We start from the raw sequence: 18,319 nt of genomic DNA on the forward strand, positions 1-18,319 counted from the left end.
TATTCCTACGGGCCAAGCAAATGAAGCTAGGTGGGCCAGTCCAGTCCGTCATCTCGGCCCTACGCGTCACATTGGTGGAGACCGCAGCTGTCCAGTCCAGATCAACGCCTCTGTGGGAGCCAGGTGAGCGTAACAGAACGCGAAAACTACCCACAAATTCCCACCCGGGCGTTATGGATACCTCAGAGACTGACCAATTGGCCCAATTACTAGGGGAACGGAGGGCTGAAGTGCATTCCGCCCATCAAGAAACCAATGCTCTTAGAAGAGAACTGATTTTGTCAAAGGAGCGAACTGATGACCTTGCTAGACAACTATTGCAAAGGTAGGCTGGACAAGCACCCCTACCTGGTTCCGGGGGAAATCCAGCTCCTGTGTTATCGAGTAACCCTGTGCAAATAAACCTACTAGGAAATATTCCATTGCTCCACCCGAACGCTTTGCCGGAGATCCCAAAAGGTTTGCCCTGTTTATGAACCAATGCCGCTTGCACTTTTTATGCAGACCTGGAGCCTTCCCAAACGATCAAGCCAAGGTAGCCTTTGTACTGTCATATCTCAGCGGCAGTGAATTGGTCAATTCCACTAGTTACTCAGGATGACCCAATTCTTTGGGATTTTCAGGGCTTTCAAACTAGCATGGAAAGACTATTTGCCCGGCACTCCCAAGGACAGGCCCTGGACAACAAACTTTTGTCCATACGACAGGGTAATCAGGACCTTCTATCCTACATCGCGATCTTTAATAGGTTGATAGTGGAAACTGGATGGCCTGAGGTAAAACGAATCACGTTATTTCATCGAGGGCTTCGAGGAGAACTCAAGGATGTCTTTGCTCAAGATATGAACCCACCTCAAGACTGCGCTGAATATATAGACTTAGTGGTCCAGTTAGATCACTGACTTCAGAACAGAAAGGCTGATCGAGCCAAGTTTGAGAATCGGGTGTTGGTCAAAACCCACGCTAACCCCAAAGGAGCAGATGCTTCAGAACCCATGCAAATCGGAGGGGTTAAAGGATCCTTAACCCAGAAGGAAAGAGAAAGGAGACAGCAAATACAATTGTATCTATATTGTGAAGAAGGTGGTAGGAGCTGCTGATAAAAGCCATATGGAGTCAGACTCGGGAAACAACCACGCCCGAAAAGGTAGAGGTCCGCTTGCCGAGCTTGAAGAAGGATACTCAGACCTCGCATTTCATCATACCAACGGTCCTCGTAGATCCAGGGCAGCCATCGCGTATGCACGCAGTAAGGGCATACATTGATAGCGGGGCCATAGGAAACTATGTGGACTATGAATTGGCTTCCAGGATGAATCTACCTCTCTGCCGAAAACCCACCTCAGATGTCATCACCACAGTCGATGGAACTGAAATTGCCTCTGGGCCTGTAATTCATTTCACCGCAGAGATGACACTATTGGGTCAGGATGGGCATCAAGAGACTATTGTGTTTGATCTAATCAAAGCCCCACAGTTCCAAATAATACTGGGGATACATTGGTTGGAAACACATAATCCTTGTATTGATTGGCGAGAGAAGAGAATAACCTTCCCGGATTGTGCACATACCTGTTACCCAAAGAAAAATCAGATCGCAGGGCAGGCCACAGTAACTACAGCAGTCATGCAACTACCTCCAGAATACCAAGAATTCCAGGATGTCTTCCAAAAGGAACAGGCAAACACCTTACCTCCTCACAGATCGTACGATTGTCAAATCGATCTCATACCCGGAGCACAACCCCCTTGTAGCAGGATCTATGCCCTTACGTAACCTGAGAACCTTCACCTACGACAATACTTAGACCAGTACCTTGCCAATGGCTTTATTCGCCCATCCAAGTCCCCTGCATCTTCATCTTTGTTCTTCGTGCCCAAAAAGGAAGGTGACCTCAGAACATGCATAGACTACCGCTCATTGAACCAGATAACTGTTAAGAACCGATACCCATTGCCTCTGATCCCTGAACTACTAGACCAAGTGAAGGATGCTTGTATATACACTAAATTAGATCTCCGGGGGGCATACCATCCGGTACGTGTAAAAGAGGGCGACAAATGGAAGACTGCTTTCAGCACTAAGTATGGGTTATTCGAATACCAGGTGATGCCTTTCGGGTTGTGCAATGCACCAGCAGCCTTCCAATACTTCATGAACGATGTCCTTTGTGAACTCATTGACGTTTGTGTTGTCGTGTATATCGATGATATTCTAGTATACTCCTCTTCAGAATCTGACCATGTGAAGCACGTCCGAGCAGTCCTTGAGAAATTGCGCCAGCACAAATATATATGCAAAACTAGAAAAATGCGTTTTTCATGCCACAGAAGTTGAATTCCTTGGGTTTATCCTGACCCCAAAGGGAGTCCGAATGGACTCACGAAAGGTGGATGCAATCCTTAAGTGGCCATCACCAAGTTCAGTTAAAGGAGTACAAAGCATGCTCGGCTTTGCCAATTTCTACTGCAGATTCATCCCAGATTTTTCACATGTCGTACATCCCATCACAGCACTCTTGCGAAAAAATAAATGCTTTATATGGACTGAAGAAGCTGAAAAAGCCTTCCAAGAGCTGAAAGCGAAATTCACGTCTGCACCTGTGTTAAAGCACCCGCGCCCTGAACTTCCATACATAGTGGAAACTGATGCATCCAGTCTAGCCATGGGAGCTGTCCTGTCTCAAAAGGACCCTGAAACTGGCCAGCTTCACCCAGTAGCATTTTGGTCCAGAAAGTTCTCGGCACCCGAGTTAAACTATGCAGTTACCGACAAGGAGTTATTAGCCATTAAATCCGCCTTCAAGGCTTGGCGGCACTATCTTCTCGGTGCCAGGTATACCATTACTGTGATCACCGATCACCGGAACTTACAGAATTTAAAAACAGCCAAGGCCCAATCGTCATATCAACTCCGATGGGCATTGTTCTTTGCCGAGTTCGATTTCGTGATAACCTATCGACCAGGTTGTAAGAATGGTAAAGCAGACGCCTTATCCCGAATAGGAATGGGAGAGGCAGAAGTGAACCCAGAACCAGTACCTATAATTTCCGAACAAAGGATTCTTGGCATGACTACTCTACAGTCACTAGAGGACATTCAGGTAAAGATCCAGCAACTCTTTGATCCTATAGCCCTGAAGGACTGGGTAAAGAAAGGCCCGGACTACTCTGTCACCAATGATCTGCCTTATTACCAAGGGAAACTATTTCTGCCACACAAGGAACTACAAGAGCTGGTCATTTCCCGTTATCATGATACCCTAATGGAGGGGCACCCAGGTATTGCAAAAACTGAAGCTAAAATTAAAAGACAATTCTGGTGGCCCACCTGGCGAAAGGATATTAAATCATTTGTGATGTCTTATGGCATCTGCAGCCAAAACAAAAGTCAAAAGAAAAAACCAGCTGGACTCTTACAACCTTTAGACATTCCGCCTACACCACGGCACACCTTATCGTTAGACTTTATTACTGATCTACCTCCTTGTAATGGGTTTAACACCATTCTAGTTATTGTGGATCTTTTTTCCAAGATAGCCCACTTTATTCCTTTAAAAGGACTACCTTCAGCCTCAATCCTGGCCTAAGAATTCCTCGAAAACATTGTTCGTATACATGGATTTCCGTCTGTGTTGGTCTTTGACCAGGGCAGTCAATTCATTTCACATTTTTGGAAGAAATGTTGTCAATTGGCGCAAATCGATGTGAGATTATCGACCAGTCACCACCCCCAGACCGATGGTCAAACGGAGAGGACCAACCAGACTCTTGAACAATACCTGCGTTGTATGTTACATCAAACTGAGAGTAATTGGAAGGACATTCTTTGGATCGCCGAATATGCATACAATAATTCAGTACATTCTGGAACTGGACAAAGTCCCTTTTATACCCTATATGGGCACGACCCTCGAGCCTCAGACCTTGACTCATCCCAACACTTAGAAATGCCCGCAGTGGACAATCTACACGCTACGATTACCCAAGCCTTTAAGGAGGCAACTGCACATTTAAAACAGGCGAAGGAGAAATATAAGAAAGATGCTGATCGGCATAGAAGTGATACTCCACAGTACCAGATAGGGGAGCAAGTATGGTTGGCCACAAAACACATACCTCTCAAGGGAACGCAGACCTTTAACCCTAGATATTTGGGACCTTACTCTATTAAGGCCATTATCAACCCGGTGGCCGTCAAGTTGGACTTACCTGCTAATATGCAAATTCATCCCGTCTTTCATGTGTCACTTTTGAAGCCAGTGCAACCAGGGACAAGACTAACCAAGCCACCAGACCCCGTCCTTATAGACGGGGAACCCGAATTTGAAGTTAAGAATATCCTGGACTCCAAGATGGTGAAGTCAAAACTTTTTTATTTAATCAACTGGAAAGGTTACGGACCACAGGAAAGGTCTTGGGAACCTAGTGACCACGTGCATGCACCTCGATTGGTGAAAAGATTCCACCGAAATTTCCCAGACAAACCAAAACCACGGAGAAGAACGACTTTAGGAGGGGCCTTGGGGGGGAGTGCTGTCATGATGCCTACCCCCGGGGAACCAGACCAGGTCCAGCAACCCCGGAAGCAGGCATCAAGTTATTTTGAGCAAGCCCAAAAACCCCTGCTAGGGGCTGTTTGGGTGCGGTCCTGGCGCCTATGACGCCAGGCTCATATGGAGAGTCAGTCCTGGCGCCATAGGCGCCAGGCTCATAGAGTAGAACTTACATGATGCAGACCATGCTGCAGAGCCCCTAGCCAAATGAGGCTTGGAAGGGACTATTTTACCTAGGGACTATTTTTTTACTCGGGTGGGGCTGGGGAGGAATACTTACCTGGGGCTACTTTGGAGGCTATTTAAACCACGCCCAAAGAGCAGCACATGCTTTGCATTATTTTGCATCCAGCAGCATAACGCTCACCGTTTCTGCAAGCCTGCATCCAGTCTTCTGCCACGCCCGTCTCGAGTCTGCAGCTCCGTGAAAAAGGAAGGAACAGAAGGAGAAAAGGTTAGAATAAGAGCAAAACCTTCGATCCTTACCTGAATTCTGGATCCACCGCGCCTTCGAGCTGGAAGAAAGAAGCATTTTACGCGCACCGCCTCGCCTGCTGCAGCGCCGCGCTGAGCTCACCAGCCTTCACAGCATCCTCACGATGCACCGCATCCTTCTGCACGTTCCCGCCGCACTCTGACACCTAAGGGGAACACAAGAACAACAAAGGTGAGCCAAGGGAATAACAGAGGCAATAGTAACTACCCCCATAGACTTACCTGATTACCGCCGGGGGTACTATTCCTCTTCATGGGTCGGCGCAGTCTCCATTGCATCCTCGCCCTACCCCAGCCCCTAAGGGGAACAAAAGGACAACAAGGTGAGACAAAAGGACAAACAAGGGGAACTCTTCTCACCGCAATAGACTTACCTAATTTTACCGCCGAAGGTATTATTCCCCGAACTTCATATTTTCTCTCCACACCTGAATAAGGGAGCAAGCAACAGGTTACATTCTGGCCTTATTTAATTGAACTGTGTAGGATAAGCTAAATCCTTACCTGAACTTTGTCAGCTACCACGAGGAACTCTTCGCTGGGGTCAAACTGCAAGGAATCGGACAAGAGTGAAAGTCAGACATGTGAACTCTTACAAACTATATACTTTTCGGAGTCAATATTGTTCTGGAACTCACCAATTCCTTCGAGCCAGTGAAGCAACTGGTTATCAACGCGCCCCTGGCACTCAATGCAGGATGGAGAGCTCATCTTTTCAAACCATCAGGTGAGACTATAAGAGGGTACATCAAAGGTGATCTGTGGGGAGAACAGCGGGGTGGGGGGATTTACGCTCAACTCCATGGGTGGTATATTTCCTTTCTCCAATTGCAGAAGAATATTCCTGCGGGCCAAGCAAACGAAGCTAGGTGGGCCAGTCCAGTCCGTCATCTCGGCTCTAAACGTCACATTGGTGGAGACCGTAGCTGTCCAGTCCAGATCGACGCCTCTGTGGGAGCCAGGTGAGCGTAACACTCACGGACTAACTGTGATATAATGTCTTTCTGCAAACCATAAAAATAGGCAGTTTTAAACTCATTGGAATTGGGATTAAAAGATACATCAAAACGCGAAAAAGCTCTTTTTAAGTCTTGAAGAAATTGGCGAGGTTATGTATTTGGCACAACTGTGATCGTGTATGCAACTTTCTTCACCTCCTGTAATGACTGGAATGGAGAAAAATGGTGCCTAACCTCTTATTCAAATTCTGCCCATGACATGTTCTCCTGTTCATTCAATCCCCTGATGATGCTCGCTGTGGGAGCATCCAGAGTTAACTGAAAGTATTATCTGTATTGTTCCTTGAGTATGTTTAGGGCTTTAAATATATTGTGCACCGCTTCTAAGTGGTCCTCTATACAGCACTCCCCTCCTTTTTTGAACGGTTTGATCAGGCCCTTGATTAACTTCTTTATCTTGATAGGGCTACTTGGCACTATATTTGGAATTGCATTACTTTGTGGTTCAACCCTTGTCTCAGTTGTATGGGATCGGTGGCCACCCCCAATGGGTGAGTCAAACCCCCAAATGCGCTGCAACCAAGCACAGACACCGGCAGAGCCACTGGGGCGCTATATCCCCATGTAGAAATGGAATTCACCTCAATCCCATTGAATGTGGTGCCCTGTTGCTTGTCCTGGGACCTATAATTGCATATCTGCTGTTACAAATACTTGCACTTTTTAAGGAATCGGTCTGCCTCCTTTTGCAAGTATGTGTTTTCATCACCCATTTTATTAATCACATTTTGCATATCGCTCATCTGCATTCGACATTCATTAAACTCTTTGTCCCGCTTGTCACTTTCTTGAAACATTTTAGCTATCTCTTGTTCAACAGTCTGGAGCTCACCTTCTTTCTCAAGATTCTCTCTTTGCAAAACGTGCATCTCTAAAATAGCCTCCTCTTTATCTTGTCTAATGTGACCTACCAATCCTTTCAAGTGTTTTAATTCTTGCTCACTGTCCTCAAACTGTTTTCTCCTTTGAGACAATTAAGTGTTGAATTCTTTACACTTTGATTGCATGTCCTTTTGACATACCTCCAGTTCTGCTCTTAACTTTTTCTCCTGTTCACTAGTTCCATCTAATTCGGCTTTTAGTCTGCTAATTAGATGGGCATCATTTTCTTGCATTCGTAGAGACCTATTTAAAATGAACCATGTTTTGGTACAAAGCCCTATCAAACACTCTTTCTCTGCAGGTTAGTCAGGAGCATTTAATAATCTCAGACGACAGACCTGAATTATGCTACCCTCTTCAAAAATGTTGTCCAGTGGTTTTTTCTGAACTTCCCCATAGATACGGTCATGCCATTCTGTGGCATTATTTGATGACCATGTTCCATGTGCGTATAATTTTGTCTCTAAATATTTCACCAATTCTGGGAATGTGGCATCAATTTGAGACATTCTGAGATTCACTTTCAGTGTCACACTGCTCTCAAAAAATTAGTTCCCTTTAATGCACGTATGGTGGTGTGGAACACACTTGCCATATCCAGTAGTTGCTCTTCAGTCTGTTCCCACAGGCCCAATGCACCATTTATTATGTAGGAGGTTTTGTCTTATTGGGCCAAATTCGGGATTTGGTGGTATTTTCTTACCGTGATATTTTGATGGTAAACTGGCGGAAACTGGCCTTACATTTAGAGATAGTTTAGTGTTACCCTATTTTGGTGATAATATAGTGTTAGTTTGTGTTGGTGGTCATTTTAGTGGTATTTTACTTTGTGGTGTTTTCAGAATTACCTTATTTTTGTGGTATAGTGGTGAGCATGGCTTTTTGTACTACAGCCCCATCATAAAACAAATATTACCTCTCTATTAGAATATCTCTTGGTTGCCTGTAGAGAACCCCTCAGACCTATCACACCATTAGAGAACCCAGTGAGTTTATTCAGAACGCCACCTATTGTATGTGGCTGGTATTACTGGTTTATTTACATCCAGTAATCTATGTGTTTCATCTAACACTGCCTTCTTTTCAGCATGCAAAGAAGGGCTCACTCACACCTACACACACCTTCCTACCTTGCAGGTATTTATTCACTTTTCCTTGCTTGCTATCTTAGCTACAGTGGTAAATTAGCAAATGCTTTACCGCTCTGGTATAAACATCACACCCTTGTGATTCCCTTGTGTTGAAATGATTCACAGACGCATGAAATGACACTAAAATCCCAGCCTTTGTTTTTTGTACACACTGTTTTATATAAAAATTATACACAGAAATACATCTTACCACATGATATCACAGCATCGTGCCTACAAAATATAAAAGAGAACAGAAAACAACATGCACATTGCAAAAAATACAAATTTGGTGTTCAGCACTTTTAAACATGGAGAAAAATAAACATGCAGTTTATTTTTTGTCTAACTCCCTGCACTGCCAACAAATGATGTCATCTCCCATTCATACTCTTTCCTCACTTGGCACTAACTCTCCCAGGCCAGTGAGGTTTGAAACTCTCGCTGTCAGGACCTTAACTGTGCGACCTCACTGTTTCGCAGACCCAGTGCTAAGGACTCCTTCGCATCAAAGCCAGCAACTCAACCTCTTTGTGTGGGGAGCTCCCAGCTGTTTAAGTTTGTAGCCAGCGCTCACACCCACATGGAGTCCAGCAGCATTTCTTTGGAAGCACCGCCTGTACCTCTGTCCCAGCTCGATCTGTTCTCTTCCCCCTGGTTATTCCTTAAGAAAACTCCTCCTGCCTATCACCCCTAGGTCAGCCCTCTATTGACGTGGCCCATCCACCTCCAATTTCTACCAATCAGAATAAAAGAATGTGTTCTGTACCAACCCTCGTTTTTCAAGACAATGCAGATTTCAGCCCTGCAAAGCAACTGTTTCCAAATGCCTTCCTGCCAGTGGCATATGTCTGCCCTCCACGGAAAACACTCACATGGAATGAGTTTCAGATTGTGCATCTCTTCATGGAAAATGAAGTGGATTTTAAAACGTGCATGTAAAAACATAGAACACATTTTATTGTGCACAGAAACTGCATGAATGTTAGAGGGATTGGAGTTAATATATTAGTAATGCAATTAGTACAAGGTTAATTAATTATGTATTTCTAATGCAGTTCGCAGAGGTGAAAACATCCAATTTGTAAAAATGTGCACCTCTTCATTTTAAAATGACAGCACGCTGTGGTAAAACATTTTACTAAATGCTGTGCTAAAACATTTTACTAAATGCTCTGAAAAATGGCCTGTTGGCTGTTACTGAAAACTGCTCTGCACCTATTGTGCACCTATTTTGCTTGAAATGGCTGCATTTAAGTATTGCATACTATCAATTAAATCCCCAAATATATCTTTACAGGGCTGAGGGCTTGTAGACCCTTGCCTGGATGCTTCCTGGCCTCGAAGGCTAATCAAGGGTGGTGGAGGGCTGGGAGGCAGGTGGCTGGAGCGCTAATAGGGAAGTGGAAGTCCAAGGGGTTGGGGGTCGGCGTGGGATGCTCAGGTCCAAAACTTACAAAAAAGATTCCAAAAATGCAATGCAAATATGCAGCGAGGCACACACAAAGCAGGTTTTCTACTTATCACAAAGCCACAGGATAAAGTGAGCTTGTTCGGGCTGATTGGCTTGCTAGACCCTCAGATGAGTGTCAATAGGGAAGTGGAAGCCAAGGTGGGTGGGGGCAGGTTCAAAATTTACTAAAAAGAGCACAACAATGCAATGCTACGATGCAGCAAGGCATGCACAAAGAAGTTTTCTATTTACCATGGAGCCACAGGATAAGAAAATAAAGTTATACTAATTACCTTACAGGAAACTGGCCATTTGTGTATACATTTGCTTTATGTCAGTAAAGAAATCCCCCACAAGTTAAATACAACTACAACCAAGTAATGTTAAAGTATTATAGATGCATATTGCCTATCTAGCATCAATTCATACATAAAACATGATACACCACTACTATAACGAAATAATAACAGGCCCCATCTGCCAGGCAGAGAACTAGCGCAGCAAATATATATAAGTGCAGGGCAACATTATTTAAAACCAATCTCTCTTGGAAGCTGATGTCTTTGGTTCTTGTTTTTAATTGGACATGTGCAAAGATGGATCAAATTTACCATGGAAGTGCATGATTTACTAATTTCATTAGCTGTATGCAAGATAAAAGAAAAGCCTTCTGACACAACCATCATGTAACAACATACGTTTAATTTAGTTACATTCAGAAGGCTATCAAATAGGGATTTTAATAGCAATGGCAACTCAGTGTCAATATTACCAGTTGTTTTAAAAAACTGAGTTGGCTAAGTTTGAGCCAAATAGTGAGCCCTAAAAATGCAGCTCTGCAAGAGGGTGTCTGCATTTCTTAGCATTTTATTGCTTGGGGAACCTGTGCGTTCAACCTATTCCTCATGAGGTTTTACCCTTAAAGCTCAAAACCTATACGGTTATTGCTATGCACCACCAGAAACCCTACCTCTATACACATTGTGATACACCATTTAAAAAGCACACAGAAGCTCAGCCAGTTCATAACAGTTTTTATAATTTCCAGGGTGTACAACAAACTGTACCCTTCAGGGATTACATCCAGTCTCTGCCTTACTTGTGCTGATAGAACCATTCATAAAATCCAGTAGTTAAGTCCTCCATCCAGAAATTATTTCCATGAAAGAAAGAGAGCGAGAGAGAGAGAGAGGGAGAGAGAGAGAGAGAGAGAGAGAGAGAGAGAGAGAGAGAGAGAGAGAGAGAGAGAGGCAGTAGATAAAGAGGGCCTCTAAATCAATCCCTCTGGAAATACAGTGTGTCTGAAGAGATATTTGTTCTATAGAAGAGAAGCTGATTTGAATATGAGGGTTGGGATTCTGCTGAGGAACTTGTAACAATCCTCTAATATGGTCTGACTCCAGATTTCTGCTTGGTACTTTGGGAAACCAGGTATTCAGCCTTGCATAATGAAAAATAAATCATTCGATTGTTGACCTAAAACCTGAAACCTAATCTTCATAATTTCTGCAGTTAGAGAATGCACCCTAAGAACTTGTATGGGACCTTTGGATCCTGTGTCTGAATTTGCATACTCCAGTAAACCTCTAGGCCTGTGGTGATCCTACAGTTGGCCTTAACCCTTTATTTTCATTTTCACCAAAGGCACTAACTTTTAACTGCATATTCATAGTATATGTTAATTGAAGTGCTTTGAAATCCGTAGGCCATACCTCTGCCCACACAGTCTTCTGAGGCACCAACGCCATAGCTGCTCTCCCCTTATGTCATTCAAGACACTGGGCCTCATTAGGACCCAGGCGGTAAGGGGTTTACGGCAGCGTAAACAGCGCCGACCCTTACCGCCTGATTCCGAGGTCCCTTAGCGCCATGGAGGTTTTAACACCTGCTTTTAGCAGGTGTTAAAATCCATGGCGCTAAGGGACATTGTTGTTAATTACGCCACCGTAATTTACGGTGGCGTAATTAACGCCTTCCCCACTCCCATTATGCCCTATGGGGCAAAAATGGGAATGGGGAAGGGTAAATGGGTTAATGGGGACTTACCGCCCCACTCACCTCGGAATGGGGCGGTAAGTCCGCCAACCACCATGGCGTAAACATAGTTTACGCCATGGTGGTAAAGGTACGACCCAGGCGGTAACTTACCGCCTGGGTCATAATGAGGCCCACTCTTTTCACACATCGGTGTGTGGAAAGTCAGAAGTCAGTGTGATGGGTCACTTGCCACATCACAATGCCTATCAATATGTTCTATGGAGATGAACTATGTATATCATATATTTTCAGATTGTGCTTCATAAGCAGGGACTTTCCCAGCATCAGCTTCTTCTCCATGATATGTGTACCTGGTTTTTTTTTGTTGATATTTCCAGTACAGAATACCGTGATTGACAAATTACCAAACTGGAAGTATACACAGACAAGTGTGACCTGAGAATGAACAAGGATTTGTGCATAGAGGAATAGGCTGGGATTCACAAAATTGATATGTACTGGGGTGCAGCAAACTCGGAGCACATTCCTGAAATGAGATAAATATTGTAACTAGGAAAATACTAGAATGTCACAAAGTGTGAGAATCCTGGGACTGCCGAACTAGGTATATGCTGGGATTGGGGACCTCAGAAACCTGGTTTGCATTATTTGAGAGGTTTCTGAAATTGTCATACTTTCAAAAAGGGATCGAATTATGATTGTACATATTCGAAATATACAGGGGTTGTACTCTCCTAAATTGCGAGTAGGCTGGCATTGTTAAACAGGGAATACACTGGGATAGTGCAAAACGTGATTATACTGGTGATCTCAGACTCGGAATATACTGCTGTGCCACACTGGAAATTCCACTGCTTGTCATTTGCAGGAAAGGCTATTTCAAATTGGGAATATATTCTGGTATTGTGTATTCTAGGACTATCACACTGGGGTTATAGTGGGCCTGATAAAGTAAGGGTATTTGTGATTGGGCAGACTGGAGATTCACTGGAGCAGTGAAAACTGAGAATATATTTTAATTGTGCAACAGTAACATTGAAATACAGTTTGATTGTGACTACGCACTGGTAGAGCATACCAAAAATGTGTAATAGAATTACCATTATTATTATTACTATTTTAATTATTGTATTTATTAAGTGCTGACCTAGCTTCGAGAAGCAACGGAGTGCTTTACAGAGGAATACAACAGTGCAGATACATAACAAGGTTCTTTTCAGAGGTAACAACAGAACATATATACAGCGGTGGGTACGATACAGAGGGATGAAGAGGAAGGTAAAGCTGTACAGGGTGGCAGGGAGAAGAGGGTGGACAGTGTCTAGCGAGTCAGGTGGCGCTGGGGTCGACGTGATGGATTAGGTGTTGAGGAAGAGGAACATCCTAAAGAGGTAGGTCTTGGGTTCTTTTCTGAATTGTAGGGGCATGGGGGCAAGTCTGATGCTGATGAGGAGGAGCGTCCATAGTCTTGGGGCATAGGCATAGAAGGCTTGTTTTCTGGTCCTTTCCTTTTTGCAGCAGCAGATTTCAGGTATGCACATGTCCTAGCATCTGGTGGTGAGCTGTCTGCCAGAGATGCTGAGTTACACAGTGAGGTAGCAGGGTGACTTGAGGGTGACTGCTTTATAGATGATGCAGAAAGACTTGTAGTAAAGTGGAAGGACTGATGGAGTTGTAATATTTGGGAATGTATTACTATTGTGTAGGCATTACATATATTGAAATAGTGTTTCATGGGAAACTGTGGAACTTGGTAACATTCTGGAATTGTGTGTATGCAAGTACTTTGGTAGTAAACATGTAAACATAACGGCATAACAATCGTGGGATAAATTGGCATTGTACAAACAGGGCATGCATAGGAATTCTCAGACTGGGAATGTACTGGTTTTATCCAACTAGGAATATTCTGGGATTGTAATGCTACTTGTATTTCAGACAAACTGCCCATGAAACACATGTGGTGAAAACATTTACACAAGAAAACTCTTGAACATAAAAAAAAATATCAAAACAATGCCATTCCCTAAAATATTTCAAATGCTCAAAAGTTAAATATATGTTCTTTACACAATAACATAATTTTTGAATTTTCCACCTTATAAAGATAACACCTTAGAGGTGCCATTCGAGTGTCAAACATTAACAATCTCACACAAGCATTTCAATGTGTAACTTATGAACTAGATCTTATGAATGTTCTACTTCTCTTGCATCCCCCAAACATGTAGTTGGATACAACAAATATCAATGACAATTGAGCCAAGTGTCTGAATACAGTCATAGCATCACACAGTTGTCTAGTATAAAGCTCGTTGAGTGTTAAGTGTTGAGTTAAGACAAGATGTATGATTGTCCTGACAGACAGGACAAATGAACATTAGATTGTTAAGATTGTTAAGTGCTTAGTTACAGTCTGTCCTGAAAGCAAGATGGATTTGGATTTAGATTAAAACCCCTCAGCATGTTATGCTGCAGATGTCAATGGAAGTGTAACTAAACATGATCTAAAGCAAGGACATCGTTTCTCCAAAATGGCACTGCCTCCATATGCTAACCTCAAATAAATAGATGTTCGGATCTTATGACAGTTATATACTCACATGCTAAGTATTTTCATCATTTGCAAGGTACAGCCTTTCATGTCCAGGTACTGCCATTGTTTGACAATAGAACATCCTCTGAATAGTTGCAGCCCGACCTGCACCCCAAAACCCACTTGCCTTAACGTCAGAGGACTGAGGCTTGCACGCATTGGGATAGTCAACATTAACAATGTCGCATATCTTCTGTCTCATGAAGCTTAATGCAGCTTTGTATAAAGCACCATATGATGGAGGGCTATAACTTATAACAAATGGAAAAATGTGTGTCATTAGTCCCAATTGATAGATATGTGTTTGCATACTGTAACTGCATAGCCAGCACTTAACAAACATATCAATCTCACCCATTGGTTTGGAAAGTTGAACTGTTTCCTCAACTCACTCTTTCATATGAAACTCAGTCCTTCCATTTTAAGAAATGTTTTGAATATTTCTTTTGGTACCTTTTTAAAATTATCTTTCTTTTTCACAACATACGCACATACTTAATATTCAGTAGTACTAAATGACATATCTCAAGTGTGAATAGTTAAAATAGTGCCTGTAATTTAGCCTTGTATTGTGATGCATGTCATTTTATTTTCTATATCGTACTATCACAACGTTAAGTGCTAGAATATAACAAATAAAATGGGGTTGTTACAAAAGGAGTGTCCTTTGTAAATGTAGTTAAGCACATTTTCCCACTCCCCAGAGCCCCGTCCTTGAATAGTGATTTCCTTTCATTGCTGTATTGGATCTATGGCTGAATGCTATCATAATGACACCAGCAGTGCTCAATGCCAGAAACATTCAGCCTCCAGACTAGTTGTGGGTCACTATGTTGCCATCGTTGAAATGGAATGCCTGTCACCTTTGGGTCGACCAAACACCCGCATTTCTTTCCTCCACTGACGTAACCCCGACATGGGCCCTATCCACTTTTAATTCTCTCACTTCAGAAACTGCTCCATGAGTGCAGCGTTCTGCGTGCCGGCATTCTCCCTCCACCGCACATACCTAATATGGTAATCTGGGAAAATCCACAGTCCTAGAGATTCAGTCTGTTCCATATACAAGTATTCAAGAAGTTTGAGAATGTGACCTTCATTACAAATCAGACAGATTTTCAACAGACTAACATGTTCTATCATTTGGCCCTTCATGCAATGTATGCATTTTTAAAAAGAAATTCACAGCCAGCACCTTTCTGTCTACATTGAATTGCATGCTTTTCATTTGAAAATGACATCTATGAAAATGGCTACTTATCCAAGGGAATGCAAGTGTTCGTTATGGTGTCACTTCGGAGTGCCATCTATTCCTAACTGCTACTGCTAACAATGGCAATCCCCAATTGACAGCCATCATTTAAATTAAAACTTTATGGTCTGTATGTTAACCTGAATGCTGACTTTGGTGTGTGCTAGGCCCTCTCCTGTTCAACCTATATTTAGCTGATTTATCTCTAAGACTGCAACTATCCACCTGGAAGAATCTTCTTGAATGGATTGACACTACACATTCAATTAGCCCATTTGTTATCCTGCAAGTAATTTTAACTGTAACATCACACGTAGGAAACGATACTGGATGATGAGAAATGGGGATTACCACAAACTTCATCATCCTAATCTAAACAAATTGAGACATCGCCCAATGATGTTTACTATTGTTATCCATCACATATGCTTTAAGTGCTGGTAATGGCAACTTCATAAAGGACTACCCCCCTAACTTAGCTTTATAACCAACAAAAACACTCCCATTTATGTTATATCTGATTGGATATAAGACATTCAATGGTCTTGGTTTTTGTCTGTCAGGCTCACTCCTGGATTCCGTCAATTTCACCCCTCTTCCCTGAGTGCCCCTCACACCCTCCTGCTCACCTGTGGTCTCCTCGTCCGATGCAACTCCGAATCTCTTAATTCTCAATGCCTCCTCTCTGGAGTGTGGATGAGGTCTGCCTCGAGAGGAAGCCACCCTGCCCCTCTAACACGGGGCCAAGGGGGCCCCGTACCGGGGCAGACAGGTTAAGGGGAAAAAGCCGATAGGCGCAAAAAACCCCTTCTTTGATGAAGATGGCAGCAGGATACAAGTGGAAACTGTGTAACTTGATCCAGCTGATAAGGAAATCCACAGAAAGTAGAGTAAGGCGACTGCTCCAGGGGAGAAACAACAGTACAAAGATGGGGTGACTAATGAAATGGGCTGATGGGGAAGGAACCAGGAGAACAGGGGAGAGGGAGAGAGAGAGAGCCAAGGTGGAGCAGAGAAAAAGCTCCAACAGAGCGAGGCGTGCCAAGAGCGAATAGATTGTCAGCCAGCAAACAGGAGAAAAAGTAAAGGGAGCGGCGGAGGCCGCGAAGGAAATGACTGAAGCGTACCAACCCGGAAGCCTAACGCGAAAAGGTTGCAACGCGCTTGCTTCCGGGTTGGCGCTCGTTAAAAGGATGTCGCTGGTCGGAAGGACTGGAAAACTAGACCGCTGCCGAGGAAAGCGCGGGCGGCGTGACGGCTAAGTCAATGGCCGCTCCACCGCCAGCGTCTCCACAGCTGCCAGCGACCGCCGTGTGTGACAATTTCAAAGTCCTTTTTAGGATTGGGAGTGACTATGATCATATTATCCTGGAAAGAGATGCTGCTTTTTCTCTCTGGCAAAATAAATTTCTTGTCATTTCTCTGTCTATTTCAAAGAGTAATAACTGTCGCGGTACAGGCAGCGGGAGTCAATTAAGATGTGATCTGGATGCTACCAAAGTTTATAGATGTCCGAGGCAGTAATTTGCGTGAGTTCAGACAGCTGAAGTAATACTGAACTATTATGCATTTTTGCATTTAAAGGCATAAATACAGTTAAATGCAGGTTCTGTAGTTGCTGATAACGATTTATTTCCTAGTTGTACAGTTTATACTTAAATTTCAAGAAGTCAAAATCTAAAGAATTGCTGTGTTGAATATAACCAAGTTTCCAAATTCCAGCATGTTGCCATGACTTCCATTAAAGCATACGATTATTAATGGTCAGAGCAGGTTTTTTTCTGAAGTCATGAATCTTTGCAAAGAAGATACTTTCCCCCCCTAAGCTTGTTACTAATCTTCCTATCTATAATTACGTGCCTAATGGAAGATGGAGTTTTAACAACCAATAGCTTCTTTTCCATATATAACAAATGATCTAATGGTATTGGACTGATTGGACTTCACTGTATATGGACCCAATTTGGATAATCTAAATAATATGCTTTGTGATACAATTTTAGATTCGGATATCAGAAACCTCCCATCTGTGCTGGGTTTAAAGAACTTCCATAGGTATCTTTGCTTTCTCACCTTCTCCCCATAAAAATGTGCTAAATACTTTAAATATTTCTGATACTAATGTTGCTGATAAAGCAAATGGGACCATACTGTATACATACAATAATTTAGGAAGCAGTCATCTTGATGGCGTTAATTAAGCAATACATCCCGATCCGGGGAGGCATTACCTGACTCAGCAATGCCCACCGCGGTGAGGGGATGTTTGCTAGTAGTACCCCGGCCCATTGCACTGGGGTACATATAGATTGTTTCTTCCTTTGCAAAATGCTCCAGCATTTCAGCAAGGAAGAAAAAAAAAGAAAAAAATGTACGCCTGGTGAGGGAAAACAAAGTTTGTTTCCCCTTTACATGGTGGCCATTGAAAACAATTTAAAAAAGTAAACAAACAAAATGGCTGCCATGGAAAGAGAGAAGGGACTACATTTAGTAGTCCCTTCTTCCTTTCTATTGTGACCTATCGAAGATCAGGAGTGGACACAATGGAGACATAAGTATTTTCAGTGTGTCCGCTCCCAAAGAGGAGATAAAATGCAGGTAAGTGGAGGGAAGAAAGGGAGGGAAATCTGTGGAGGGGTAGAGGGGGAAGGTAGGGAAGCAGAGCACTTACCTGAATCCCCATTTATTACACAAATTAGTTCTATCTGCACGTCTCTTCCTGATGTTATCAGTTTACAGCTGTCTAACATTCTTAGTTCTATGGAGGCCTAAGTATCTAAAACCATTACTTGCCCATGTGCAATTAGTCACCCCAAATAGGCCCCTATGACATGAGACAGCGATTGGGAAGATCTCAGTTTTTGAAGCATTTATTTTTTAATCTGAGACTTTTCCAAAAGAGATTAGCACCTTCAATAGGCTATGAACAGAGTGTTCC

The sequence above is a fragment of the Ambystoma mexicanum genome, chromosome 4q, assembly GCF_040938575.1.
Source record: "Ambystoma mexicanum isolate Mex_15411 chromosome 4q, UKY_AmexF1_1, whole genome shotgun sequence".
NCBI classification, from domain to species: Eukaryota; Metazoa; Chordata; class Amphibia; order Caudata; family Ambystomatidae; genus Ambystoma; species Ambystoma mexicanum.